Genomic DNA, 27854 nt, shown 5'->3' with positions numbered 1-27854 from the left:
CGTTGTTTTCAACTGTATTGGGCTTTGTTATTAATTAACCTTTTTTGTCCCAAATGTTGCTGTCTCTGTTTCTATATTTGCAGATCTCCCGATTTGAACCCATAGAACTGGTGTGGCATGCTATGAAACATCACCTAAGGAAATTTATCACGCCTGCCAACAAAGCAGAACTTGTAAAGGGAATCAATAATTACTGGCAAAACACTCTTATTGTCGAAACATGCAAAAACTATATAAATCACATAAGCAATGTTTTGCCCATTGTTTTAGCACGTAATGGTCTTGCGAACGGGATGTAGTAAGGTAGGTACGGTACAGACAGAAAGCAGCAGGTAAATGGTATGTACTGGTGCAGGTTTTCTGTCTTGGTGTGGAGTATTGATATTCAATTTGAGCGATTATTGTTACGTTTCATTGTGTTTATTTCACAGAGGATTGGTGTTAAGCTACTTTTTTGCTACATGTAAACTCCTGTTTTAAAGTGTCACTATTATATGTTCATTTATATATGTAAACATTAGGAATCAGGGGTAATCACAGAGGAACGGCTTCACCCACATTATTCGACAAATAGTTATGCTTGAGGTGTGCCTTTCCATCCACCTGCTAACATTTCAATATAATTAGTTCACAGAAGGCGCTACAAAAAGGATCCTCCTTGAATACCCTCATTCACTCTTTGATAAAGTGCCATTGTGGCACAAAACGCATCAGAGTTATCTGGAGTGAAGTGATTTTTTATTTCACCACAATAAATCGTTTTAATGGCTAATTTGTCCAGCTATCATAATGGGTTGTGGTGCAAGCCTTCTTTTACTATTTTTGTGATTTTATTCCTACACCTTTCCTAAGCAGAGCATTTGTATATTATTAAACCTATGTGTACATTGTGCATTTTTAGATGTTATCAATAAAAAATGTCTGTATTTTCATAAACTGGCAATATAAATATTGTCAACATATACCATCACTTCATTTTGTTTTGTGATTTGCAGAATAATACAATTCTTTGATTGTCATTTGTTGTGAGTTTTTTCTATGTGTACACCTACGGTCATTTATTTTTGAAAGGTTTCTTTTGATTTTTTTCTGCATTTTTGTTTATTCATAATAATTCTTACATAGCACTTATTGTAGTTGTTTCCCCTGCTTATAAGAATGATTAGGAAGAAAATGATTTCATGTGTCTATGTAAATACCTTTATGCTGGCGAGTTCACACTGATAAGAAATTGAGTTTTATTAACACTGAAGGATCTGGGATAAAATCTCCCCCCACCAATGAAAGTCTAAAATTCTCTTTTCTTGGTCTCCCGTCTTTCAGAAATGCAGTGCAATAAAAGTGTTAACTGTTATTGTTTGTCCTTTGTTTTTCTACTTAACTTTAATGCATCATAAATTATTACAGCTCTTCAGAACACTAAACTTATTCCCACATCTCCAATGCATTTTCACCTTAATTCTTTCTGTCATGTACCCCCACAGTGCTTCTTGCATTAAACAAATCCCCTTTCATTCCATCAAATCTCCTGTTCATTTCCTCTTGGGATGTAATAATCATTCTTAAGACATATTTAATACAACTTTTTCTTTCTCCTACTTTCATCATTGCATTGTTGAGTTTACCCCCACAGCCTTTAAAATGATCCAATCAGAATTTGTATTTTACAAATCAACACTAGACTTTTCTGCAATGCTTTGGCAAGTGTTGACAAGAGAATAATTGTACTGTTGTGTAGGGAATTATACATCTTTTCTAAACTGAGCCACAATATGTTGTTTAGAAAAGTGCAAAAATAGAAAATAGTATGGCGGTTCACTGCTGCCGCCGGGGTATGAATGGATCACACGCAATAAAAATAAAGGTTATTTATTAGTGCATAATACACAAAAAATCTGCCACAGTGGACGGAGGAGTGCTTTATTCGTTTTTTGTGCATTATATATCTGGACTTTATGTAGGACATGCTTGCATCCATTTAGTAGCACCAGTTCCTTCCTAGGAGTGATTCTAGGATATTTGTTGTTTAGAAAAGTGAATTATGAAGAAGAGAACATTGCATTTCTTCATATTTGGATCATATTGCTGAAAATGGGAATGAAAAAAAATACATTGAAGTATCATATCTTTAGTGAGGCTGAATAAGTGATAAAGCATTGCCTTTGAATTGAGTTCTAATCATAGTGCCAGCATTTATTACTACAATATATCTACCCCAGACCTTAAATCAATGAGGTTCTGCTCCAGAGACCCCCCTGCTCATGCACACTAGTATTAAAAGGCAATGAAGGGGTTAAACTTGAATCGCCTGTTTATTGGGGCAGAGGGGGTGGATGAAGGGGTAGTTGCCCCAAGGTGGGTGGTTAGGTTTGCTGGGAAGTTTGCAGGAGTGGTTAACCCCTTCACTACCATAGTGGTGTGAACCGCTATGTTAATGAAGGGGTTAACCACCCCAGCTACTCACCCAGTAGGCCTAACCACCCACCCTTGCAGAAAATACCCCCTTCACCCAATCCCTCTACCCCCAATAAACATTAAAAAAAACACAACCCTAATACCCACCTCCTCTACCCCCAACAACTCCCCCCCCCCACCCATACAGTACGGTAATAGACAACATTACTATCCAGATATGGATAATAGCTGATTTGCCCATTCAAAATTAAACTTTAGCCACTCAGCAGAAAGTAAATAAGACTTCTACCTACCCCTGCCAGGATCAAGGACGTCCTCATCACCATCCTCCACATCCATGTCCTCCGTTGGCAGGAACAGAACAATAAAAAATACAATCTAATGGCCCCTAACCCATATATCACCTTCGTGGTTAATAAACGCTAAAGTTAAAACCCCTCCCCTGCTACCCACCTGGGTGGCCTAACCACCCACCCCACGGCAACTATTCCCACCCTCTACCCACTTATTAGCACAATGGTACATCATGTCCGTATAATAGGGCATGATAAGCCACTATAGCAGTCAATGGGCACCCTAAAAAAACACAACGGCACCAAAGAGACACAACAATAAAAGAAATACATAAGCACCTAAACACCAGAAGAATAAAAGAACTAAAAAGCCTAAATAAAACATCAATAAAATTAATCTAAAACCAAATCACCAAAATAATAAAATTAATCTAATGCCAAATCACCAAAAGAATAAAATTAATCTAATACCAAAACACAAGAATAATAAAATGAATCAAACACCTAACCAACAGAACAATAAAAGATATGTCCCCCTAACCAACAGAACAATTAAATAAATTAAACACATGAACAATCCTAAAATGTAATAACAACAAGCCCTACAAAAACATAACAATTTACTCAAAACAATAAACAGAAATAGAAAACATAACAATTCATTCAAAACAAACATTTGCCCCAAAAAATGATTGCATGTCACTGTATTTATCTATATCTTACAGGGGTATAGATACTGTAAATATATTAGCAGTCAATGGTCAAGGGGGTTGGAAGAGTAGCACACCATTGTTTAAAGAAAAGTTAAATAGATTTCCCTCCCTGGTGTTCACCCTCCACTGATCCCAGCATCTCAAACCTGGATCCAAGTGGATATGAAGATATAAAGTGGTGTATGGTCTGAGGAAAGGACGTGTCTGTCGTGAAACGTCACGTTTTTGCATTTACCTGCTCTGATGCTTTAAATACACAGTAAGTTTACTTGCCAAAAAAAAAGGCCCTGTGTGCTTCCTCCACCACTTAATTTCTTGAAGTCAATGGGCAAGCAAAAACATCAACATTAAAAAATCCAATAATACTACAGCCAATCAGTTTGGGGATATATTTCCCACGATCTGATTGGCTCAAGTTCCATGTGACAGCAGCCATGTTGCTTTTGATGACATCATGTTAATGGGAAAGGAAGCACAGCCATTCTGATTGGCTGGTTTAATTTCCTTTACATGACATCACCAAAAAAAGAAAAGGCACATGGGTTTCACCATGAACCATTTGTCGAAAATTTGACGTCATAGGCCTATAAAAGCCTATGCAGCCTCATTTTACGCCAAGAAGCCGAGGAGGGAGGACCTCCTCCTCCAATAGAATTACAAGGGCGTGCCTGCTGAAGATGGAAAAAGATACCGATGAAAAAGAAGAAGACCCCAGAAGACCCCGAAAGACCACAAAATTGGATTACAAATTACAGATGAAGAAAAAGAAAGAAGAAAATGACTTTGGATTTGTTTTACCTGTGGCCTGTTCCTGTTTGAGTTCGTGATTGGTCCGAGAGTGTGCGGTGTCTCCAGGAATCGGAGGGTGAAGACATATAAAGGAAAAACATAGAATGTATGTTATTTTTCTTTTACAGGTTTTAAAAAAATGTTTCATTATGATTGGATTTTTTTAAGCCCATTCATTGCCACTGTATTTATGTATGCCTCTTTATGGATATACAGGGGACAAGGGACATAAATACAGGGGACAAGGGACATAAATACAGGGGACAAGCAATGGTTGTTTTTGCAAATGCTTGCTTTTATGTATTTTAAATGTATTTTGCTTCTTTGTTTTAAAATGTTTGGCCAATTTAATTTTTAGTTTTATTTAGTAAGATGTCATTTTTAGTGCTGTTTTAAATAGTTTCTTTTTTGTAGTTAGAATTTGACTGATGGTGTTTACTTTGAGCTTTCATTTATTTATTTATAGTTTTGTAGTAGTTTTGAAGGGGGGAGTGGAAGGGGGAGTGGAGGGGGAAGGGGGGGAAGGGGGGGAGTGGAGGGGGGGAAGGGGGGGAGTGGAGGGGGGGGAGTGGAGGGGGGAAAGGGGGAAGTGGATGGGGGAAGGGTCGAAGTGGAGGGGGGGAAAGGGGGGGAGTTGAGGGGGCGGGGGGAGGGGGGGAGTGGAGGGGGCGGGGGGAGGGGGGGAGTGGAGGGGGGCGGGGGGAGGGGGGGAGTGGAGGGGGGTGGGGGGAGTGGAGGGTCGAAGGGGGAGGGGGGAAAGGGGAGGGGGGAGTGCGTCTCCATGCAGTTCTTGCTATCGCACTGTAGAATTTTAAGCACGATAGCAGGGGGGGCGGGGGGAAGCAGCTTGCGTGATCTGGCATATTTTTGCCCGCCTGGACAAAAATGCATTTCACTTGTTAGTGAATCCCACGTTTGGCTTCACTATGTATCGGGTGAGTCAAAAATTTGCAATCGGACGCAAAAACGTGCTGCTTAGTGCATAGCCCCCTATGACTAAAAGGGCAGTCCCATGTAGCAGATCAATAAAAATACATTACTTAAATAATCGATACAAATGGATTACTTGGATTCAATCCCCCTTAAAGGGGCAATCCTGTCTGAGTGACAATACGGGATTGCACCTTTCAAATAACTTTGCCTCCATAATCTATAACCTTGCTCACTTAATGTAACTACTGTATGTATTTGTAACCATTTATCTGTCATCATAACTCTGTGCCCAGGGTATACTTGAAAACGAGAGCTAACTCTCAATGTATTACTTCCTGGTAAAACATTTTATAAATAAATGTGTTCTGTAAAAAAAATATTTTCATTTTATTTGGGACCATATAATTGATGTGTAATAATGAATTTTGTGTCTGACCTCTGATAGCATCATTTCATTTTTCTCTACTAATAAAAAGTTAAGTTTAAAAGATAATTGGAGATGCAACTGCTCTGCTCATTGCAGTGTCTGCCCTATATACTTTTGATGGTACTTTCTGTGACCTCCACACAGTTGTTGTCAAGACTTTGCATAATGCCTCTTGAGAGATTACATTTTGGTGACTATAGATAACCTTGGGCTGATCACACTTCCTCGTGACGGCATCAGCGACTATCCATTTGGAGGTCTGCCTTATCAACTTTTGATTGTACTTTCTGTGCCTAACCATGCTGATGAGTTGACCAAGTGTAACAGGAAATCTAGGGCACCATGACATAGTAGCTACGTCTTAAATTAATCTTGCTGCTCATTTTTCTATGGGGGATAGTGCTCAGGAGCGTAGATCTATGAGGATGTCGAAGGGTAGGAGGATGGCTCCTTTTGCTCTGTTATCCTTGGTGACCATAAATAGCCTTAGGTAAATCACATATGCCCGTGTTGGCATCGGCTACAATCTACTTGAATGTCTGTCTAATCAACTTTTGATTGTACTTTCTGTGCCTAACCATGGTGATGACCACAAGTAACAGAGAATCAGGTTTCGATTCTGTAGAGGGAGTCTTATAAATGGCTAATACTTCCAAGGATGGCATCCGGTGCTCAAATTACCCACTTCTGACTCAGAGAGGTAGTGATGTAAAAAGCTGTCTCTGAGGTGTACTCTCAATTACTGGTTGCTGCAGACTGAGATCTCCACCCATCTCCCCATTTCTGGAATTCCTTCCTTCTGCCCCATATCCACAACCACCACAGAGATAACAGGGTGAGGGATTGAGAGAGAGACCTAGTAGGCTAGACCTGGTAGGCTAGCCAGGTTTCAGCATGGGACAGGGTCCTCTGTCACACAACAGTCATTGAATCCCTTTGCGTGGCAGTATGTGAGGGTTCAACGCCTGTACTATAGCTCTGTGGACAATTTGTTAGTAGTGGTGAGGGACATGATAGGCTGAAAGTAATTGCAGATGCTGACTCGTGTCAGCCTTAGGGATTACCGAGGTCTCTCTTATTGGGCCTCCGGGTGGTGGAACTGCCATGACCCATTTTTTCTTTTTTAAGCACCAGGATTTTTTCATCAGGACGACATTACAGGGAAGTGGCGAATAATTAATCAGGGATCTGGAGAGTAGGGAGGGATGTCCTCACCCAGTATACAGTACAAAGGAAAGGAGATCGGTCCTTCCTTGAGTTTAATAAAACGTTCTGGTATTTGCGCATGTCTGATAAATATCATTCAGTGATACATAACATAAAAACACAGATATATGCTGAGCCTCACTTGCAGAGATGAGGACTATACCTGGATTATGAGGCTGGGCGGCTATCCTTTTTTCAGCTGTGTGATCTGATTAGACACTTTTTTGCCACCTTCACCTTCTCATGCTACATTCTGTGTATATAATTAAGGCTGGGTCAGTCATAAGCTCGGAATACTGATCACTGCACAGCAGAGAAAACCCATAGAAATATTATATGCGGTTGCTGCAGAATTCAGGATCCACCCTAACAGGGATTTCAGGGATTTCACCCAAAATTCCAGAGTCCGAACCCTGGCTGGAGTAACTGTGCCCCCCCTCTGAACTGTGGTAATGCTAGGGCTCAGTGGACCCAGGAATAAAGACTTTGGTGCTGAAGGAGTTCCATCACTGGAGTATCCCCCTAAAGAATGGACCCTCTAATGCCAGGTTTGTGGGATCTGTCCTGTCTCGACCCCCACCCTTCCCTACTCATTGGTTAACGCGGCGAACATGTGTTCTGTTGCTGTCTCACTTAATTTTTATTGTACACTACAACGGGTCTGGGTTTTTTTTTAAATTTTTTTCAATACAAACACAACAACTTCAGAATGTGGGGGTGGGGTACAGAAACAAAACCAGGAATTAATTAATTGGAGGGTGGAAGGGGAGAGGGAAGCGTCACCATGCTGAACGTGCTGAAATGACTGGAATGCTCATAACAGCCCCACTGTCTTAACTACAACTATTGATGCTTGAGGACCTTTAAAAGCATTGAATGTAGGTTCAGACCAGGGATGTGACGGTGCTCGTCTGCAATCAGGAAGCGGACCCGCAGGGCTGAGGAAGGGATGCAGAATAGTCCTGTTATCCGAAGTCAGTAAGCAGGTAGAGGTCAGGACTGGCGGCAGTGGTGCAAAGTCCAGTAAACAGGCAGAGGTCAGGGCTGGCGGCAGTGGTGCAAAGTCGAGTAAACAGGCAGAGGTCAGGGCAGGCAGAAAGCAGCGAGGTCGGGTGTCACGGTCCGGGGTCAGCAACAGGAGAAAAAAGGGGAATCTGACTCCGGCTGTCAGACCAGATGCATCCACTTCAAGCACTGAGGTTTTCGTAGGCTCTTGATAGATCAGCACAGGTGCGGACAAAATGGCGGACTGGAGCTTGTCGAAAGCTATAAGATTCTCAGAGGTCTTCGGGTTTGCCCCTTTCTTAGTAAGTGACGTAATGGTGCAACCACCTTTGAGAAGTTCCTGATAAAATGTTGGCAGTAGTTGGCAGACCCAAGAAATCGTTGAGTTGGTTTGAGGCCTGTCGGTAAAGGCCAAACCAGTACTGCCGATACTTTAGCACGATCCATCTCAAACCCACAGGAAGAGATGAAATACCCAAGGAATTAAATCTTTGTTCAAACTGACATCTCTCCAGCTTTGCAAAGGGGGAGTGGTCCCGAAGTCTTTGGAGGACCAGTCTAACCTGTGCCCAATGTTCGGACAAAGAACTGGAAAATAAGGATATGATCCAGATACACTACGAGAAATTGGTCAAGTAAATCCCGGAAGATCTCATTGATGACATTTTGAAATAAGGTCAGTGCATTGCATAAGCCAAATGGCATGACTAGATATTCATAGTGGCCGTCACGGGTATTAAAGGCTGTTTTCCATTCATCACCCTCTCTGATCCAAATTAAATTGTAACTCCTCAAAGATTCAGTTTCGTGAAGATTGTGGCCTTCCGTAAGTGGTCGAAGAGTTCAGGAATGCAGGGTAAAGGTACTGATTTTTTACTGTGATTTTATTTACAGTAGGCCTCTGTAATCTATACATGGCCAGAGAGAACCGACTTTTTTGGAAACAAAGATAAAATACCTGCACCAGTGGGAGAACTTGATTTGCGGATAATCCCACACTGAAGGTTCTCCCAAATGTATTCCTGCATAGCCTTGGCTTCTGGTTCCGAAAGGGGTTAAGTGCGGCCTCGAGGAGGGATAGCCCCTGGGAGCAGATTGATTGCACAATCATAAGGTCGGTGTGGCGGTAACTCCTCTGTCTGTTTTTTGTCAAATACATCGGCAAACTCCTGGTAAGAAACTGGAAGGCATGATGTGGAAATCTCTGTAGGTAGCCGAACCTCAGAGATGGTGCGATACACCGGGAGACAGGATCCATGGCAATGTTGTCCCAAGGCTGTCACTTGATTGGTCGCCCAATAAATCTAAGAGTTGTGGTGCCGCAACCAGGGAAGTCCTAGCACCACTGGAGTTGAGGGAGAGCAAATAACATAGAATAACAGTGTCTCTTTGTGAAGTGCTCCAACCGTAACCAGCAAAGGATTAGTCTGGAGGGTGATGGTCCTAGGTATCAGAGGTCGTAGATCAATTGCCACTACCGTTAACAGAATCTCCCTAGTGTGGAGAGGAAGGGGGTTGAGTTTTGAAAATGCATGGTCAATGAAATTCCCTGCGGCCCCTGAATCCACAAAAGCCTGTGTGAAGATGGAGGCTGGTCCTCAGGAGAGTGAAAACGGCAGGAGCAGTCGTGAAGGTTGGAATGGAGGTGGAATAGAAGAAATGCCCAGAGAATATTCTTCTATCTTCACTGGGCACTGGAATTTCCCAATTTAGGACAATTTGGGACAAGATGACCTTTGAGCCCACAGTACAGAAACAGCCTCCTGACACATCTCCTAGTTCTCTCCTGCTTAGATAATTTGGTATCACCTAATTGCATCGGTTCCTCCTCTGAGAGAGGTGTAGTAGGAGGAGTCTGAAAGTGGGGGCAAGCCGAATTATTGTTTTTTTTTGAGGACCGGTCTCGCTCGGTGTGTCGTTCTCGCATCCGGAGATCCATTCGGATACAGAGAGCAATTAATTCCTCCAGGTCCTTGGGGTTGTTCTGGCAAGTCAGTTTGTCCTTTAAACACTCAGAAAGGCTGTGCCAAAATGCTGCCAGTGGAGCTTCATTGTTCCAGCCTGTTTCCGCAGCAATGGTACAGAATTCAATGGCATACTGGCCAACAGTGCAGGTTCCTTGCCGGATTCGAAGGAGCACAGCAGAAGCAGAGGACCCGAGACCGGGAGCATCAAAAACTCTTTTTAATGCTTGGAGAAAGTCAGCGGTAATTCGTTTTCCCAGAGAGGGGAGGCCCAGGACAAAGCTTCATCCTCAGTAGGGAGATGACATAGGCTACCCTGGATCCATGGGTGCAGAACATGGAGGGCTGGAGTTCAAACTGGATTAAACACTGGTTCAAACATCCTTTACAAGTCATAGGGTCCCCTCCATAACATTGAGGTGTTGGGATCTGTGGTTCCCTGGGTGTAGGGGATGACAGAGCTTGTGCTGGAGATGCTGCCAGCAATAGCGGTGCAGGGGTAGAACCAACCTGGAATGTATCCTGCCGGATGATAATGTCCAGAAGTCGGCTAGAAATGAGTGCCAGCTGTTAGTTTTGCTGGGTGAGGCGTGTCTCATCATCTCCGAGTAGTTCCCCTTGGAGAGATACGGCTCACGCTACCTCATCAGGGTCCCTGTTAGACCAAGCAAAATGTGATGGTTCTCGTCTCCAATCAGGAAGAATGTGTCTACTTCTTCTCCCGAGATCCTAGGGACCCTATTGGCCATTCACGCCATGTGATGTGCAGCCCTTGAGGCTGCTGGGAAATGTAGTTCCACTGCGGTGCTGTCTGTAATGGCCGCTGGACCTCAGAGGAGGCTACAGCGCATGCGCTGGGAGTACCAAGATTGCCGCCATAACCCATACTTGTACTGCGCATGCACGAAATGTTCTGCGAATGCGCGAGCATTATCAAGATGGCAGAGAGCCTCCGGCAATCCAAACGCCTCTCCACCTGCTCCCGCAATGTCCCTGCTTGCCGCTACTCCCACCAAGGCGCCCTGATAGCCGTCCCCCTCCCGCAGGCCGGAGGTAAGACGGGTACTTTGCTACATAAACAAAATCCACACTCTGTGGTTTTATTTTTACGGAATAACTCCCTTCTTTATTAATAAATGTTTTGAGGCCCTGTATTTCAAATCCCACAACGTGGATCAATGGAGGACAAGTATGGAGCTATTAGCCATGCGTATTCCAGCTATAATATTGTATATTAAAGTTCATGCAGCAAAATAACTTGCATTTGAATCTTGTGATTGAGCTGGCGATCTGCCGTGAGCCGACATACCACCTGTCCCAGCATCTGTCTGCAGCAGCGAATTTTGAAATCCGCCGCCCCTATGCACTTACATATGCCATCTGCCTCCTTTTGCCACACCGCGTTTCCTTCCTATTCGCAGTGTCAAATTACGCAGTGGACGTCACTAACGTGATGTCATACAGCATCTCGTTGCCATAGTAACGCGATGTCATGACGTTATTTGACACTGCAACGTCACATTGCCATGGCAGAAAGACATGGCAATGTGTGGCGCCACATTGGTGACGTCCGCGGCGCCATTTGACGCTGAGAATCGGCAGGAGGTGGGGGTGGCAGCAAGCAGGTGTTCGGCATATGTAAGTGACTTCCCATCAGGCCTGATAAGTCAGAGAGCATGGCAAATGTATATGGGGCAGACATTTTTGACGCCTCCAAATTTTGCCGCCCTAGGCCCAGGCCTAATGGGAAACCTGCCACTGCCTGTCTATCTCCCGGGGGTCCAACCCGTTTACTTAAAAAAATGCAACTTTTCAAAGCAAGCCGGTAGCCTGAATTCTTCAGCTTTTTCAGGGGTTTCCAACCAAATTCAACAGGAGCTTGATCCTGGAGTAACTGTACTCTCCTCCGGACCCTCGTCATGCTAGGACTCAGTGGACCCAAGAATAAGGACTCCTAGTTTTTCAGACCGGATTTTGACAGCTTCGCCCATCCCTAGTAACAGGCTTAGCATTGGGGTTTGCCGATAGTGGTGTAACTTTTTGTTATTGCCCTCACACCCCTATTGTACGGTTCTGCAAAATGTATTGGAGGGCTATAAATACATGCTAATAATGCAACTAACAATGATTTTTAAACCAATTCTGCCGTCTTCCTAACCAGCATGCAGAGAACAGCCTCTCCACTTTTTTCCATTTTTGTTTTGTTTTTTATTATCCCTACGACATTTCTAAAATAATGTTATCTTCCCATTCATGATCCATTAAGGCCCTTCAGATTTTTCACTTGAGAGCAGTCTGAAGTACTGTATATCTTGTTATCATAGCCTTCAGCCTATTCTGCTATTTTATTATTGCTCCAATAACTGTTTTAAATTCTCCCTCAGGAAGAAAACCAAGAAACTTGGCGTGCTTTAGTGCTGCTTTTGTTCTTATCACTGCTTCTAGTTTTCAGGAATTAAATACTTTTCTTTCATTCACCACCTGACTTACTTTTTTTCCTTAATGTGTAGTAGAGTTCTTTTGTTTTCTCCTGTTTCTGACTTTTAACAGCTACGTAGTTGCAGGGAACTGCTGTTATTCTGGTATTGGTTGTCCATTATCGGTCAGTTTTTCCCCCCCTCTGGTGTCTCTGAGGTTTTGTTTTGTTACTGTACTCTACTTTACTGCATCTTATCTATACTTCTCTGTTCACCTTTTCTTCAAAAACAGTTCCCTCTACTCACTTCCACAAAGTGACCATTTTTGATTATGGAACATTTTTAAAACTTTTTTTTTGGTGTCTGGTGTGATTTCTACTTTCATTTCTAGACAACCCAAGGCAAATATTTTTTCGTTAGTAAGTTTTATCATCAATGCTAATTCCTTTAGTTTTCTCAGTTTTGTATATGTACCTGTATGTATCATTTTATTTATACAGCTCTGTAACAGGGCCTTAACTCCTGTCTAAAATAGCTTCAATAGAAATCTTATATTGGTCTGAGGAATCTAGCAGCTATAGACCAGTCTCCACCTGGCTCATCAGACAGGTAGAACAGCCTCTTGCTTGAACTGCAGGGGATCTCTTGAGCACAGAGGGGCTGTGTTGCCAGCAAGGGACACACAGAAACATTGCCTTGTGCACAGAAGGACTGTGCTGCCAGTAAGACAGAAGGAACCAGACCTCTATTTCAGGGCACAGCGGACCCTGGAACCCGCCAGAGGGCGGACCTTCAACATACACCAATCCAGACCCAGAGACTGACATAATGGGTGCCCTGCTTACAGGTACCTCTTTGGACTTTGGGGTCATAGATTGGAAAGAGGCTTATCCTCCCAGTCCTGCAGATAGGGAATGGTAGAGTGAGTCAGCCCTTACAAAGCGATAGGATATTTATTTATTTATTTGTGTGCCTTAAAATGTATTGTTTGAAGCTACGGGCTGAATAATAGCCATGGTTTATTTTCCCAAAATCTGTTTCCCTGGTTGGAACTCTTACAAGTGCCAATAGTGTATTTAGCACTGTAAGAGATGTGTGCAGAGGTACATTTAATGGAGACCGATTAGGGTGAAATCCGACAAATTCCACAATCTGCCGGAGACTTCGACCGATGGGTGCCCATTTATCTACCCTGGCCTACCAGTATATATAAAACAGGTTCCTCCTGGTGCCCCATGTTCCCTTACCTCCCGGCGTGGTTGCCTGCCAGGGGAAGCAGGGACAGGGGAGGGCGGCACTGCGGGGGAGTAGGGAGCAGTGATTGGCTCGCTGGAGCTCAGGCGGCTCCTTCTGCAAGGCGCCACCATGTTGGTGCGTGGGGATGTTTCGTGCAAGCGTGGTATGCTCGCATATGCGCATTAGGGGCGCGACAGCGGCAGACATTAACAGAAGCTTCCACAAGGGAACTACAGTTCCCAGCAGCCTAAGGGGCTGCAGTCACACGGTGCAAAGCTAGCCAATAGGGCTGCAGCATTCCCTGCTCTGAGAGTTGCTACAGCCACGCCAGTTGCAGCTGGGACAAGGAAGTGGTAGGTTGTGTGTGCAGGGGTCTGTGGCTCCTGCACTAGGCCAGATACCCCCTGTTAGGCCCCATATAGGCCCCGACTCCCCAAAGCTTGCTGCAGGGACAGGCCCATAGATAGGGACACTGCCCCTGTAACATTAAAGTGAGGGACACAGCCAGGACGCGGCTGCATCCTGACCTCAGGTGACACCTACAACACAGAGACATTGTTTATGGTGGACCAATCCCTGCGAGACCCACCCAACATAGAGGCGGAGGATTCACGGTTACCATCACTGGATCCATGGATCCAATCAGCATTACTGCGTGCCCAGGTGTGGACACACCCGGCAAGTACCTCACCCCATCCTGTGCACCAACTTAACTTCACATATTAGTGGGCAGTGCTGTACCACACAGTGGGTGGGGGGATTTGACTTTGTGGACACCGGATTGGTTGGGTGCCCAAGGGCCCCTAGGTACTCTGGGAGGTACAGCCAAGTGAGGCCTGGTGGGTAGGCTTTACTATATTAGTGTGTATCGTAAACTGTTCTACTTTACCCAGTGTGCATTCTTTATGTGTCCTGTAACGGGGTCATTCTACACAATAGAATCCTGCACAGGTGGAGGAGCTACCGAGTATTGTTCCAGGATACACCCCAGGCTCCTAGCAGCGGAGGCTCAGGCCTCCTGTGTGCCACCAGGTATTGCACCACACACACACAGTAGCTATACATCTCCCGGGGGGTGGGAGGGATAATGCGCTACATTTGGAGGCACTGCTGAGATTCTCAGACCTGGGGTGCCCTACTCAGCCATCCACATTACAGCAATCTAATTCTCCACCATGTTTGTACCCTCAAGGCAGGAGCTCCACATATGGGGCTTGAAGTTCAGCACGACTCCCAGCCACCTGGTTGCCGTGGGAGGAGTTCCTTCTCACACACCCTTGCTGGACGTCCAGGAGCACTCTCGAAATCTCCACGGGCTAGATCATGCGTGAATCATAGGCCAATGGTTTACTACCACCCTCTAATGGAGTGCTCTAATAATGAACGTAATAATTAACGTAGGCCATGCCATATGTGAGGAGATGGCCCCCAATTCCACAATCTGCCGAAGACTCCGACCGATCTACCCTGGCCTACCAGTTTTCTTGGTACCTTCCCTTCCGAGCCCCTCCTCAGAGGTTCCTGATCAATCTGAAGCGTCCATCCCCTCTTACACCCCTGGAGGATGGAAGGCTAACACCCGGTCTCAAGTACACCCATCCAGAGGGACATATCATTACCCCGATTAACCTTCACCCCAAGTGCTGCTACCAGCTGAGCCGGGAGCCCACCACAGTCACCTGCCCCTAGCCGACAGATAAGAAGTCATAGAGATCTCTTCAACCTGCGAGCAGGACTAAAAGAAATTCCACCAGGGGGAGTGACTCGCAAAGCCGCATTGTGCTGCTTCCCCGACAGAGATGAGGCCGACCACTTCTTTTCTCTGGAAAGCACACCGGAGAAAGATGCTCAACGAGGTTACAAGCTGATACCAGAAGTACGGGAATGAACGTCCAAGATTCCTGGATGAATTAAAGGGGTTGTCCAAAATATCTCTCTGTACCCAATGGCCTTCAATCCAGGACGAAGATTGGTCCGCATATACCCCGTCACCCCAGTGGAGATGATGCCTCAGGTGAATGCTGCCGTGGTGTCTGAACAACCAGACGAGCTGACATTCAACTTCTGAGACTCAACCCTACCGGCCGAATGGAAAGACCAGTAAATGGCCAAAATGGATGAACGCCGGACCGTGTTCTCCACGAATGAGATGGATGTGGGTTGCAGCCGCAGCGCCCAACACACCATCCAGCTGTGTGAAACTACACCCTTCCGAGAACGTTCTCGTCGTATCGCCCCTCGGGATGTGGACGATGTAAGGGACGTCTTCCAAGAGATGGAAATAGCGGGTATTGTGACCGAATCCTAGAGTCCCTACTCCTCGCCCATCATGGTGGTGAGAAAGAAGAATGGGTCGGTAAAATTGTGTGTTGACTACCGGACACTGAACAACCGTACCGTGCCCGATCAGTACACTCTTCCTCGCATCGAAGAGATTCTTAACACACTAACTGGAAGTCAGTGGTTCAGTGTTCTGGACTTGCGATCTAGGTACTACCAGGTACCGATGAGTGAAGAAGGAGAAGACTGCATTCATCTGTCCCCATGGCTTCTACCAGTTTACGTGCATGACCCATGGCTTCTAACAGTTTACGTGCATGCCCCAAGGCATCTGCGGAGCTCCAGCAACATTTCAACGCCTAATGGAGAAAACTATTGGAGACAAGAACCCTCAGGTATGCTTGGTCTACCTTGACAATATTATTGTCTTCTGTAAAACCCTGGAAGAACATGACGAATGGCTGCTTAAAGTGCTGGACCGTCTGGGGCGAGAGGGCCTGAAACTGTCACTCAACAAGTGCCGGTTCTGTCACACCTCGTGACCTACGTGGTACACATTTTGTCTGCTGATAAAATCGCCACTGATCCGGCCAAAGTTGAGGCTGTGGTGAATTGGCCGTGACCTGAGAACATCATGGAGCTGCACTCTTTCCTCGGCTTCTGTGGCTACTATTGTTGCTTTGTGGAGGGGTATTCCAGTAAGGCCAAGCCTCTAAATAATCACCTCAAGATATACCCCGAGGACACCGGGCGAAAAGCCACCTCTGCTTGACAGCCATTTGATGATAAATGGACAACTGAATGCGAACGGCCCTTCCCGGGCCTGAAGAGGAGCTTAACCAAGGCACCGGATCTTGCTTATGCGATCAGGAACAGCCCTACACTGGCGACACACTTTATTCGAGCTCGGCTAGTCCCACGAATTCGGGTATACCCGGGTGTATTGAGGTTTGTGACTGTTTTCTGCCCGAGTGCATTGAGTAATTTTTCAGGAAGGGATTGAAGCATTTTATTCCAGCTGGCTGCAATACTGCACAGTATATATATATATATACTGCATTACAATTCATGAATTTATGCCATCTGGTAGACACGCAAAGCATTGCAGCCTATTAAATCCTAATCATTATCATTTAACAGATCAGCCGCCCATCAGCCAGGCATGAACCCAGGCTGGGAAGGCAAACGCAACGGGGCTTGTCAGAGGTGAGGAGCGGCGCATTCCAGGTATCTGCCAGGTACATACTGGGTATTTGCTCGAATAAAGTGTGTCGGTGCAGTACATCCTCCATGTAGACGCGAGTTTTAATGGCATAGGTGCAGTCTTACACCAGAAGCACCCGGAAGGCCTCCAACCAGTAGTTTACATCAGCCGCAGTTTGACTCCAAGCGAGCAGAATTATCTGGTACACAAGCTGGAGTTCCTCGCCCTCAAGTGGGTCATCGTAGACAAACTCCATGATTTCTTGTTTGGCGTATCTTTCAAAGTGAAGACGGATAACAATCCCTTCACCTACATACTAACATCCGCCAAATTAGATGCTACTGGCCACTGATGGCTGGCAGCGTTATCAAACTACCAGTTTGGAATGTTAATGAGCCATGGGGAAAAAAATAAAAGATCTTTTTATTCACAGATGCATCAGATTCAACCTCACCCACTCCAGCGTACATCTGCGTTGCCCCAAAGGCACACAGCCTTTGGCGCAGCCGAAGGGCAGCAAAGGGCGTGAGCCATTTGCTGCCGTTTGCTGATGTTAGTTGATGTTATAGCTGCTCTATTTCTATCTGAAACTCACAAGCCCAATGACAAAGTTAGAGAAAGATGGAGGATCCTAAAAAATGATTACAGGGATCTAGGCCAAAAGCTTAAGGCAAGGACCTCCAAGGTAGTATTTTCTGAAATACTACCAGTGCCATGTGCTACCGCAGGGAGACAGTCAGAGATCAGGGAGATTAATGCATGGCTAAGAAAGTGGTGCAGGAAGGAGGGGTTTGGGTTTTTAGAGCACTGGGACTCCTTTTCTGAGAGGTGCCATCTAAATTCTAGGGACGGATTGCACCTCAATGAAGAGGGATCTTCTGTGCTAGGGGGGAGAATGCTAAAAAGGTTGGAGGAGATTTTAAACTAGGATGGAGGGGGGAGTGGAATGAAACAGATAATGAACTAAATGGAATAGATGAGGATACAAGGTGGTATGGAGGTAGAATGGGGGCAAGTGCAAGTTTGACAAGCAGTGAGACACCCATAGTAAATACAGATAATACTAGAAAACTTCTAAAGACTAAACCAAGTGGGAGAAGAAAGGAAGGAGCCGATAAGATAATAGTACAGGCTGAAAAAAAACTTAAATGCATGCTTGCTAATGCAAGAAGCCTGACAGATAAAATGGGGGAACTTGAATTAATAGCTGCAAGGGAGCAGTATGATATCATAGGTATTACTGAAACATGGTGGGGTGAAACTCATGACTGGACAGTTAATTTAGAGGGTTATTCTGTTTTTCGGAAGGATCGAACAAATAGAAGGGGAGGTGGAGTATGTTTATATGTTAAACCGGATCTAAAACCTATTATAAGGGATGATGTCTATGAAGGGAATGATATAAATGTAGCGACTTTGTGGATAGAAATTAGCAGTGGAGGTAAAAGTATAAAGAAAATGTTTGTGGGAATATGCTATAAACCATCAAATATCTGTGAGATTGAGGAAGCTAAAATACTTTTGCAAATGGAGAAGGCATCAAAACTGGGTCATGTTTGCATAATGGGGGATTTTAATTATCCAGACATAGACTGGGGCAATGAGATTAGCGTTACAACAAAAGGAAACAGGTTTTTGGGGGTGCTTAAAGACAATTATATGACCCAAATTATTGAGGAACCAACCAGGAGAGGGGCAGTTCTGGATTTGGTCATATCAAACAATGTAGAAGTAATAACAAATATTCAAGTCCTGGAACATTTGGGTAACAGTGATCATAACATGGTCTCATTTGAAATAAATTATCAAAAAACAGATTACTTGGGTTCAACAAAGACTTTAAACTTTAGAAAGGCTGATTGTAATCTAGTAGTAATACAATGGAATGATGTTTTTGCAGGGAAAAATGTAGAAGATAAATGGGCAGTCTTTAAAACATTGTTAGAAAAGCACACTTATCAGTGTATACCCTTGGGTAATAAGTATAAAAGAAATAAGTCAAAACCAATGTGGCTAAATAAACAGGTAGCGGAGGAAAAGGACAAGAAGAGGAAGGCGTTTAGATTCTTTAAGTCAGAAGGGACAGAGACATCTTATCAGAATTATAAGGAATGTAACAGAAATTGCAAAAGGGCAATCAAATTAGCAAAAATGGATAATGAAAAAAGGATTGCAATAGAAAGTAAGGTCAACCCTAAAAAGTTCTTTAAGTACCTTAATAACAAAAAAAATGAGAAAAGAAAATATAGGACCCTTTCAGTGTGAAATGGGTAGGCAGATTATTGGAGATAAGGAAAAAGCTGAGGTATTAAACAAATTATTTGCCTCTGTGTTTACCAGGGAAGAATCAAGTTCAATAGTAGTGCCGCAGGAGGAAGCCACAACCTCCATATTAATGAACAATTGGTTAACAGAGGAAGAAGTTCATAAGCGACTTGAAAAAATTAAAGTAAATAAGGCACCTGGCCCCGATGGCATACATCCAAGAGTTCTCAAGGAGTTAAGCTCAGTAATAGCCAAACCATTATATTTAATATTCAAGGACTCCATTTCCACAGGCTCAGTACCACAAGATTGGCGTAAAGCAGATGTGGTGCCTATATTTAAAAAGGGAGCTAGATCACAATCGGGAAATTACAGACCTGTAAGCCTGACTTCAATAGTAGGGAAACTACTTGAAGGTTTAATACGGGATAATATTCAGGATACCTAATGGAAAACAAAATTATTAGTAATAGTCAGCATGGATTTATGAAGGATAGATCTTGCCAAACTAACCTTATTTGTTTCTTTGATGAGGTAAGTAAGAATTTAGACCAGTGTAATGCAGTTGATGTGGTCTACTTAGATTTTGCAAAGGCTTTTGATATGGTTTCACACAAGAGGTTGGTGTACAAAATAAAGAAAATTGGACTCAGTAATAATATATGCACCTGGATTGAAAACTGGTTAAAGGACAGACAACAGAGGGTTGTCATAAATGGAACTTTTTCAGATTGGGCTAAAGTCGTGAGTGGAGTACCTCAGGGATCGGTACTGGGACCCCTGCTTTTTAACTTGTTTATTAATGACCTTGAGGTTGGGTTCGAGAGCAAAGTCTCCATCTTTGCTGGTGATACTAAATTGTGTAAGGTAATAGAATCAGAGCAGGATGTAATTTCTCTTCAGAAGGACTTGGAGAGACTGGAAACGTGGGCAGGTAAATGGCAGATGAGGTTTAATACATATAAATGTAAGGTTATGCATTTGGGATGCAAGAATAAAAAAGCGACTTACAAATTAAATGGAGATATATTGGTGGAATCCTTGATGGAGAAGGATTTAGGAGTGCTGGTAGACAGCAGCCTTAGCAATAATGCCCAATGTCATGCAGTAGCTGCAAAGGCAAACAAGATCTTATCTTGCATCAAACGGGCAATGGATGGAAGGGAAGTAAACATAATTATGCCCCTTTACAAAGCATTATTAAGACCACACCTTGAACGTGGAGTACAATTTTGGGCACCAATCCTAAGAAAAGACATTATGGAACTAGAGAGAGTGCAGAGAAGAGCCACCAAATTAATTAAGGGGATGGACATTCTAACTTATGAGGAGAGGCTAGCTAAATTAGATTATTTACATTAGAAAAGAGGCTTCTAAGAGGGGATATGATAACTATATTCAAATATATTCAGGGACAATACAAGGAGCTTTCAAAATAAATATTTATCCCACGGGCAGTACAAAGGACTCGGGGCCATCCCTTAAGGTTGGAGGAAAGGAAATTTCACCAGCAACAAAGGAAAGGGTTCTTTACAGTAAGGGCAATTAAAATGTGGAATTCATTACCCATGGAGACTGTGATGGCAGATACAATAGATTTGTTCAAAAAAAGGTTGGACATCTTTTTAGATGGGAAAGGTATACAGGGATATACCAAATAAGTATACATGGGAAGGATGTTGATCCAGGGATTAATCCGATTGCCAATTCTTGGAGTCAGGAAGGAATTAATTTTTCCCCTTAATGCTGTTTTTTGTTTGCCTTCCTCTGGATCAATAAGTAAGTATAGATATAGGATAAGTATCTGTTGTCTAAATTTAGCATAGGTTGAACTTGATGGACCTACGTCTTTTTTCAACCTCATCTACTATGTAACTATATCCCCTGTACCCAATTTTCCTACTTTATCTGTCCATGAAATGTCTGTGAAGTGACTGTATAACCCTGTTCTTTTATTGTAACCATGTATTTTTTATAACTCTGTGCCCAGGACATACTTGAAACCAAGAGGTATCTCTCAATGTATTACGTCCTGGTAAAACATTTTTATAAATAAATAAAAAAGTTCACGCTGAAATATAAACCAGGGCCTCTGAATATCGGAGCAGATGCCCTATCCCGAAGACCAGGGCTAAGCCCCAATCCAGACGATGATGGCTGGGAGGAGATCCCAGGACCAGGGTTGAGCGCCATGTGCAACACGGCCGATGTCATAGAAGATAGAGTGGCCTTGTCAAAATTAAGGGTTGCAGACTCCTTAGGATGTCAATCCAAAGCCATCCCTGCCGCTTACTGTGCTCCAGAACGGATGAACATCACCCACAATAAAATCATAGAGTGAAGGATGTGGTCCAATACCAGATCCGGGACCCCATAGCTGGCATGATCTGTCAGGCTGTCCAAAAAAACAAGCCTGCAATTCTGAAACATGCTCCTAGCGACATGGTCGCCATTCTCATGCGAGAAGCCGATCAGTTTGAGATCGACAATGGGCTACTCTATTGAGCGGTGCAATACCACAACCACCCGGATAGACGATAACTGGTTCTCCCCAGGAACCTACAAAATATGGTCCTGAAAGCCTTGCACGATGAGCATGGACATCTCGGTGTGGAAAAGACTTTTGGACTTGTCAGAGACCGTTTCTTCTGGCCAAAAAGCATGAGTCGTTGGACTGACACTGTCAACTGTGCTCCCTGTGTATTCAATGCAAGATGCTGCCTACCCGAACCGCACCAATGAACCACCTGAATAGCTTGGGTCCCATGAACTTGGTATGCATGGATTTCCTGTGCATCGAGACTGATACCCGAGGTATCTGTAACGTGCTGGTCATCACGACAATTACACGCGATATGCACAAGCGTTCCAGACCAAAGACCAGAAGGCCATCACGGTGGCGAAGATTTGTGGGAAAGGTACTTCGTGCATTATGGTCTGCCCAACCACCTTCATTCTGACCAAGGCCAGGATTTTGAAAGCTGATCCGAGAGCTACTAAAAATCCTGGACATCACCATGTCTCGGACAACTCCATACCATCCGGAGGGTGGCGCTCTGCCGAAGTGATTCAACAGGACGTTGCTGGATATGCTTGGCACGTTGAAACGCACTCAGAAAACAGAGTGGAGCTGACATGTGGAGACGCTAGTACATGCGTACAATTGTACTCGACACGAATCCACGGGATTCTCCCCATACTTCCTTATGTTTGGGTGAGAAACCAGGCTGCTAGTGGATGTACGTCTGCGAGTGTCAACAGATGGGATACACAATGCAACACACTTCAGATACGTGCAAAGGCCGAGAAGTCCACTGCTAAGCTCAACGCCAACAACAAGAGGTGCTATGACCACAAGTTCAGACACCGGGAAATCCGTCCTGGAGATGCAGTGCTTCTACGCAACCTAGGGATTCCCGGGAAACAAACTCGAAGCCTGTGACGGTAACTCTGAGACAGTCTATTAATAATACACACCAAAAATATAACTGGGTTGAACTGAACGAGGCTTAGATATGATAAAATATAATTTATTCCTTGAAAAAGGTGAACACACAAGTTATACAAATAACAAACAAAATATAGACCCTTACTTAAGATGGAATGATGAAACAGTCAAATCTTGACTGGCAGTTCATACAGCAATCTTGAATATCACAGAAGACACGAAAGACAATAGCCATAGGCTAAGCCTGGTTCTTATACAATTATTTCCCATGGAACACAACCTTAACCCAGCCCCTCTCATAAATCAGTGGTGAGGTTGACAGTTTTCCCCAGAGTAAAACTCCGCCCACCCAAGGACGTTTAAAAACTGCTTTTCCTATCTAAATAACTTCATAACTACAGTTCAGTAGTACGCGAGACATAATAATACATTCCGGCACGCATGACGCTCCCAAAAAGACTAAATATTACCGTGTAATATTAAAATTAAGAGAGAAATTAATATCTGTCTCCTAGTACCTGCTAGACATCATGTGTCTGTAATCCTTATGTGCGAATCAGTCCCACGAATACACCTATGTAGCTTTTAGCACGTTCAGCCGAGGACATCTCATAATATTCTTATATTTAATAAGGTCACTCATTCTGATATCTCCTTGGGTAACCGCACCCCTGGCCCCCATAACCCCTGGTCAATAAATCCTTTGAAGCAGGGACTCATGTGTAGAGAACATTTGTCACAGGTGCTAGATTTCACACCCAATGCTCCAGACATGGGCCTAGCTGTCTCTACCAGCAATATGTGTTAACATACACCAAACCACACATATTTGTATTTTCCTAAACTGCAGCTCATTAACCCCTTAAGCCTCCCGCATCAATCCCAGTGTATGTGTTGGTGCAAATACTGGAACAGAAACAATACATTTTTACTGGGGAATATACATTAGGATGCTGAAGCAAGGTAAAAACACATTACTGGACCACAGTCCAGTTAACCCCTTGCTTCCCAGGTGAGAGTAGGGTGTGGCCAAATGGGGTGTAACCTCTTTAATCCTGGGCCAAATCCCCTCTCTCTTGACACTGACCATTGGCGTGATGGTTTGTTTAAAGTCGAGTCGCAGATGCCAGGCCTCCCGGACTACAGTATAAAAGACACGGATGGCCGGATAAGGGTCTGGCACCGTAACCACCTTCTCCCTATTCTACAAGTGGGAGACGATGAACCAGAGATACAGGGTACACCGCTGGACGGTGAGCCGGAACAATTAAACGATAGCAAAGAGACTGTAAATTAAACTATCTCTGAGACCACTAATGATCATCCAGAAGGTGAGGAGACCGTTAATGAGACCAACAAGCCAACCTATGGATCCCAGAAGCCCATGCTTCATTCCAAATAGAGACTATTAGAGACATTTATGCCCTCAATGGGAGAGGCTGAGCCTCAAGACTGTGTACTACTCCCCAAGGGAGTTGCAGAAGAGTCATTCAGGCAGAGATAAAGAGCTATGAATCCACACAATCGGATGATCTATGACCAAATTGGGGCACCCCAGTATGAGGCTCAGCAGTGGTCTTGCAGAAAAATTAAATCTGTCATTGTGATGTTCACAGAAATGTATAACCTCATGTAGAGTTATGACATGTGATAAGTTGTGCAATATTTACTGCATTTTTATTAAATAACTCTGTGTGGGTGTAGTTGTATGTAAATACATATGTTACGTTGTCCCAAGCGGGGTCGTTGGTATTTTCACCAGTGGGAGAGTATAGCTAGGTCGCCATGTTGCCCCGTGTTCCCTTACCTCCCGGCGCGGTTGTGCCTAACAGCGGAGGCAGGGACAGGTGCGGGCAGCACTGCAGGGGAATAGGGAGCGGCGAACAGCTTGCCGGAGGCTCTGCCGGCTCCCTCTGCAGGGCGCCGCCATGTTGGTGCGTGGGGATATTTTGCACATGCGCTATAGGGGTGTGACAGCGGCAGCCATTGCCAGAAGCCTCCACAAAGGAACTAAAGATCCCAGCAGCCTAAGGGGCTGCAGTCACATGGCACAAAACCAGCCAATAGGGCTGCAGCATTCCCCAGCTCTGAAAGTTGCTACATTTTGCATGCTGCAGGCATGCCAGTCAGAGATGGGACAAGGATGTGGTAAGTTGTGTGTGCATGGGTCTGTGGCTCCTGCACTAGGCCAGATACCCCATTAGGCCCCAGCTAGGCCCCGACTCCCATCAGCTTGTGGTTGCTGCAGGGACAGGCCCATAGATAGGGACACTGCACCTGTACCATTAAAGTGAGGGACATAGCCAGGACATGGCTGCATCCTGACCTCAGGTGAACTGGGACAAGACACCTGCAACACAGAGACATCGCTTATGGTGGTATCATCCCTGCGGGACCCACCCAATATAAAGCAGAGGCTTCGCGGTTACCATCACATTTGGTGGGGGGATTTGAGTTTGTGGACACCGGGTTGGTTGGGTGCCCAAGGGCCCCTAGGTACTCTGAGAGGTACAGCCGTGCAAGGCCTTTTGGGTAAGCTGTACTATATTAGTGTGTATAGTAAACTGTTCTGCTTTACCCAGTGTACATTCTTTATGTGTCCTGTTATGGGGTCATTCTACACAATAGAATCCCAAACAGGTGGAGGCGCTACCGAGTATCATTCCAGGATACACCCCAGGCTCTTAGCAGCGGAGGCTCAGGCTTCCTGTTAGCCACCAGGCATTGCACCACACGCACACACCGTAGCTACACATCTCCCAGGGGGTGGGGGGAATAGTGTGCTACATATTGTCCCCTTGTCTTGCTGTCAGCATACAGTCCTTCTGTGTGCATCAAGACTCTCTCCTCATGTGGCGCATGCGCGATGGTGAGGTGGATGGAAGCATAAGCCTTGAGCTCCGTCCCCCGCCGTCAGCGAAACATTAAAATATCCACATTAAAGCTTGCCAAAAGACCCTGGGTTTCTTTAGCCTAAGTGGGGAACACAAAGGGATGGCTCCACAAAGCACAAAAAGAAAGAATGCGGGAGATCTGAGGAAATACCTCAGCAGATCTTGCGCGCGGAGCGCCAAAGCAGAAATGGTGCCGAGTTCAAACAGGGGCTCCGACTCTGATCGGGATGAAGAGATAGTGGAGGGTCCTGAACAAATGCCGGTCCGCCAATGCGATTTTGCCAATGCCAATGCGAGGCCCATCCAGTTCCTTTCTTCCTGTCCCCCTCTCTAAATTAAGCCTCCCTATTTCCCTTCCCCTCTTACCCTGGTGACACCATCCAAACCGATTTAGGGTGCCCCCTCAGGCCTGTTCAGAGGCTTCCTGTGAACATAGCTAATTGCCTTGTTCCACTCTCATTGTCGCCTTTTGGGCCTGTAGGGCCGTCCTCTCTTTCCTTTTCTGCCCTCTCCACTCCCTGTCTACCACTCTCCTCCCTGCCTCTGCCTCAGCTCCTCTTGTAGATTTCTTCCAGAACCCCCCACCTCCCCTCCTCTCCCTCTTCCCTGCTCCTCTACCTCTTCCCCCCTCCTCTCCCTCTTCCCCCTTCCTCTCCCTCTTCCCCCCCTTCTCTCCCTCTTCCCCCACTCCTCTCCCTCTTCCCCCCCTCCTCTCCCTCTTTTCCACCTCCTCTCCCTCTTTTCCCCCTCCTGTCCCTCTTTTCCCCTCCTCTCCCTCTTTTCTCTCTACCTCCTATCGCCTTTTCCTCTAACCGACCCCCTATCTCCTCCTTTCGCCTCCCCCTTAGCTAGGATTCTCCCCTATGGTCCTTGTCCAAGTCCGCTGTAGCCGGCGATTTTTTTCCTCCCTATTGGTGCGCTTCGTCTAGTCTTGCTAGACTGGTGGAGTTACGGCGCCTCTGCTGACGTCATCTGGGGCTGCCATTTTGCCCCCTCCAGGATGTCCACCTGTCTATTTCTGGTGACGCACATCCGGTCGACGACATTCGGCGCCCGGATGCCCGCGAAGATGGTCGCTTCTCCGCTGGTTCTTCCCGCCACTGGATCTACCTCCTCCTGCGCCTCACGCCATGGCGCCCCTGCCCTCCACCGACGACATCTTGCCTGTCTGCGTTCCACCTCCTTCGATCCTCTGAACTGCTCCTGTCTCCATCTCAGCTACACCGTAAGTTTAATTTTTAGCTTTATTTTATGTTTGTCACTTTACAGTGTCCCACAGTATCTCTGCTATCTTCCTTTTCACTTCTTTACTCGGGGCCTACCCCCTTGGCAGGAGCCTGTAAAAAACTGGGAGAGCCCACGCTTGGGAGTTCAAACTTGCTTTAATAGTCCAAAACTTCAGGGAACTTTAAGCAACATATAACCAACAGTAATTTATAACAGTCTCTAAGCAATTAGTTAATCCTCCTCCGGATCACTCGCTCCATTGTTCCTCCTTGGCTTTCCCACTTTTTGCCTCTCCGGCTCCAGTGATCGTTCTCTGGGTGGGCTTGCGGCCGTTCCCTCCTTTGCTCCGACTTTACGGAGAAAGACTTCTCCTTCCTCCAGCTCCTTGATAGAGATGGTCCTCCCGTTTTTGATAACTAAGAGGCCAAACGGGAATGTCCATCGGTAATGGATGGCTCTTTCTCGTAGGACCCTCGTTATTGGTTGTAGTCTTCTCCTCCTGGCTAACGTTACCGGGGAGAGGTCTTGGAAGATCTGCGGGGTCGCATCCTCAAACCGGCAGGCCTCATTCGCCTTAGTTTTCTGGAACACAACATCCCTTGTGCGGAAGTAGTGGAGCCTTGGTATCACGTCGCGAGGTTGTTCTGTAGCTAGCGGCCGGCTTCGTAGGGCTCGGTGGCAACGGTCCATCATCAGTTCGTTCTCCGGTAAGTCCGGGAGTAGCGCCGTCAGCCATTGTTCCCTATTTTCCGCCTCTTCTTGCCGGTCTTCTAACTCCGCTACTTGGGTTTGCAGTTGGGAAGTTTTCATTTCAGCTTTCTTTGCCGATTTAGTCGTGGCCGCCATATTTTCCTCCAGGGCCACGGTTCTCTCTCCCACACTTTGCACCTCTTTTTGGAGCTCTTAGATCTCTGCCTGGAGTAGGGTCTTCAGGTCTCGATATAACCTGTCAAAGTCCCCCACCAGATACAGCAGGAGTGGCCAACTCCATGCCTCCAGGTCCCCCACCAGGGCTGCCACCTTCTCCTGAAGGCCAACCCGGAGAAAATGGCGCCTCCCGGCATCCTGCGGCAACTCCCCCTCCAACTGCAGTGAACACATCAAATGATTTGGTAACGTCACGTGACGACGTGCAGCC

Source organism: Ascaphus truei, chromosome 4 (assembly GCF_040206685.1).
Source record: "Ascaphus truei isolate aAscTru1 chromosome 4, aAscTru1.hap1, whole genome shotgun sequence".
In the NCBI taxonomy this organism is placed as follows: Eukaryota; Metazoa; Chordata; class Amphibia; order Anura; family Ascaphidae; genus Ascaphus; species Ascaphus truei.
Note: the sequence above shows the minus strand (reverse complement) of the source record.